This window comes from Pecten maximus, unplaced genomic scaffold (genome assembly GCF_902652985.1).
Source record: "Pecten maximus unplaced genomic scaffold, xPecMax1.1, whole genome shotgun sequence".
Taxonomy (NCBI): Eukaryota; Metazoa; Mollusca; class Bivalvia; order Pectinida; family Pectinidae; genus Pecten; species Pecten maximus.
Genome location: NW_022981731.1, coordinates 1 through 3,467, shown reverse-complemented (window position 1 = coordinate 3,467; position 3,467 = coordinate 1). Strand labels below are relative to the sequence as shown.

General features: G+C 35.0%; 1 long non-coding RNA gene across 1 annotated transcript; it reads right to left on the bottom strand.

Moving 5' to 3' along the window:
- Window positions 1-1,087: 1,087 nt before the first annotated feature.
- On the bottom strand, window positions 1,088-1,968 carry LOC117320208. The gene is made up of 3 exons (XR_004530950.1): window positions 1,852-1,968; window positions 1,375-1,497; window positions 1,088-1,123 (listed from the first exon to the last, which is right to left on the bottom strand). It is a non-coding gene; the product is annotated as an uncharacterized LOC117320208 (long non-coding RNA).
- Between the last annotated feature and the right edge of the window lie 1,499 nt (window positions 1,969-3,467).

The window sequence follows — 3,467 nt, the reverse complement described above, 5'->3', positions numbered from 1 at the left end:
ACTGATCATGACATACTGTTGAATGGTGACATACTGGTCACTGGTGGCTGTACTGGTGACTAGTGACTAGTGGCTGACTGATGGCCGAGTCCATGTGTACATTTGACTGAAAAGTGAAAGTGGTAAATTTGTTTCAAACAATATCTTTCTACATTTATCTGTAAAATGAGGACACTTAATCATTATCAAGTAATAGTTTTCAATGGACTTAGTTTACAATTAAAATAATCTATTGAATGATCTATTTTTGAGGAGAGATAACAAAGCTGCACATTGAATGGTCTTAGCTGAATCAATATTTGTCAATATAACTTAATAAACAACTACACTTACACAAACAAACTAAAATAAACAAAACTATAGCTTACTTAGTTGATAGCAGATTTGACTGGTTGGCTACTGGACTGATCGATTGATGACTGACTTAATGCCGGACTCGCTGTCTACATTTGACTGTAATAGAATAGAAGAACAAATATATACTGCACATTTAAACAAAGGGACTAAAATGAACACAATGGTCAAGGGACAGGACATAACAAGTGAAACTTAGGAAACACACAGTGTCAGCTAGGACACAACATGAACCTCCACAAAAACTGGAGATGAAATCAGGTGCTCCGGAAGGGTAAGCATTTCCTGCTCCGCATGTGGCACCCATCATGATTTTTATGGAGGTTCATGTTGTGTCCTGTCGCTGTATGTTTCTTTGTTTCTTTTTTCTTGTCCCTTGACTATTGAGTTCATGTCCTTTTTTGGGGGGTTTAGACCTATGGTATGTATATTTGTTATTCTACTTCAACAGAATAAATGAGCACTTTAAATGTTAGGTCCATTTAATAGGTTGTGCTTCATGGTATTTGGGACCTTTGCTAATAGTGCTTCTTACGTCATCGTTTTCAATGATAGAAAGGTCTCCTGAATATTATATTATTTTCTTGAACATCTTTATTGTAAGATATTTTCAAATGTGTATTAACAGTCATATGGTGTCTCTATGATAATTACAGTAATGTAGAACTGTGTTCACATTAACAAATAAACTTACTGCACTGGTGGCTGTGTACACTACTGGAGAGGTGGCTGACTGCAGTGGTGACTGACTGGATAGGCGACTGGCTGACTGGAGTGACAAAGTTTACCCATCAACTGACTTATATCCCAAAATTATAGGTGACCATTCATAAGGTCTACCTTTACATCAACCTCTATGGTGTTTTGCTTCACATTATTGTACTTCACTTTGTACTTTATACATGTAATTATGCACCAATAAGCTGTTATTCAAGCTTCATTTCTTACCTCAATTATCACCATCTAAACAAATGAAGGCCATAATGTTTACTTTAACTGTAACATAATGTTAAATATTACCTAAATATCTATAAACTTCAGGGAACCTTTGTCCAAGTCTTGCTGCAAATTTGATACTGTGCTGGAAGCTGCCTCCCCCTCATATGCAACTTCATAAACAGCTTTCCTGTCACCATCTTTTCCCTGAAGTGAATTGAGAGACATTTACAAGAGATTTCTCTAAGAACAAATAATTCACATGCAGGAGAAAAATAACAAAAAAATCAAGAGTATTTACATTATAAACATCTAAAAAGCAAACACACACAGAATACATTTTAATTGTATATACACCAAAAACTTGTATAAACTGAACACCTGTAGAAACCGGTCACAAGCCCATAATATAATAAGACTGCAAGAAATATCACTACAAACTAATAATAATGCATAAAAAATTAATTTTATTAAGCCGACTTCAGATAATTTCTAATACACAATATATTGCACAATATATCATGATTAATCAATACATAAATAAATTGAATATGATATTACCTTGATACAATCTAAAACCATTCCAGTGTATCATCGGCTTATCTGTGACCCTTCAGCTGGACACCACTCATGTGAAATCTTTCTTCCAACAAATTTCATGCATCTTTTACGTCCACTGCTTCTTGTTGATAAAGTGGGTTCTGGAACTGTGGAATTAGAAATGAAACATTTTCTCATTATATCATTTTACTGGAATAAAAACAGAAAAATGCCCTTATTCACGTAAAAACAGCATTTTTCCTCGTCTACACCTGCCCATTAATGTTACGTTTAGTCGTTTACAATATTTAGTATGAAGGGGGAGGGGGAAGCTAGAGTTTAACGTCCAGTAAACCACTTATGGTTATGTAAGGACATGACAGTTTTAATGGTGGACCAAGCCGGAGTACATAGGAGATAACCATCGATGTACGTTACCCTAACACTGAATACAAAAAGATGTACGCACCTAAACATTGGACATCAAGCCCAAAACCACTTTCCTCCTAGCAATCAAATTGAGAAAGTAGCAAAAGAAAAAGACCTAGGGGTGACCTTTGACAATTGAAATTTAGTCAACATGTTAGCCAAACAGTCAGTAAATCAAATAGTATTCTGGGTCTAATTTTTAGAACTTTTCTGTACATGAACACAATCATGTTTCTAACACTATATAAAGCCTGATTCGACCAAATTTAGAATATGCAACACAAGTCTGGTAACTAAGGACAGACCAAATAGTCATTGAAAATGTCCAACGACAAGCTACAAAAAGAGTACACTCCATAAAAGACCTGCCATATCACCAAAGACTAAAAAAACTTGGGCTACCAACACTAGAATACAGACGTAAACGCAATGATGTCGTTGAAGTTTACAAAATACTCAACAATATAGACACATATATTGGATAAAAACATGCTTTTCACGGTGGCACAAACTAACACCAGAGGACATTAAAAAAAACTATATAAAAACCAGAGCAGAACGACAGTCACACAGGGAATTTTTAGTCGACGAGTGGTGGATTCGTGGAGTTTAATCCCCAGTTCAGTAGTAGAAGCCCCCACTCTAAATGTTTCTAAAAATGGTCTAAATAACCACATTGGCACAAAGTACCTTTTAAGTTTTACCCAAGTTTTTTATGATGGGCAACCGGATAAAAGTGAGTTATTCCTACAAGATGCGTCAGAATTAGCTGATATCAGCTAACCAATGACGTCGAAGAAGAGGTATCAGGTATCATCAGGTAAACATACATATATGTACACAGGATTTCATTGGGTAGATCAGTCATCTGTATATAGAGTATGATATATAAGTGTCACCAGTAAAAGAAAATCCTTAATTATGGCAATTATCTAATCTATACAAATACATCACCAGTATCCATGTGGTCACATGGCACCTTTAAGCTGTAGTAGTACACGCATGTTGTACGTGTTGTCGTACTGCACATACATAAAGGGGCCAAATAGGGTAAATTGTATGATGGAATTTACGAATAACAAAAGTTATATGAATATTATCAATGTTTCAGTATGAACTATATTGGATTTTGTATATTTCTGTTAAAAACTTGTAGCTAATAAACCGAAAGAATCGGTTACTGCCATATTAAAAAAGATTTATATCCA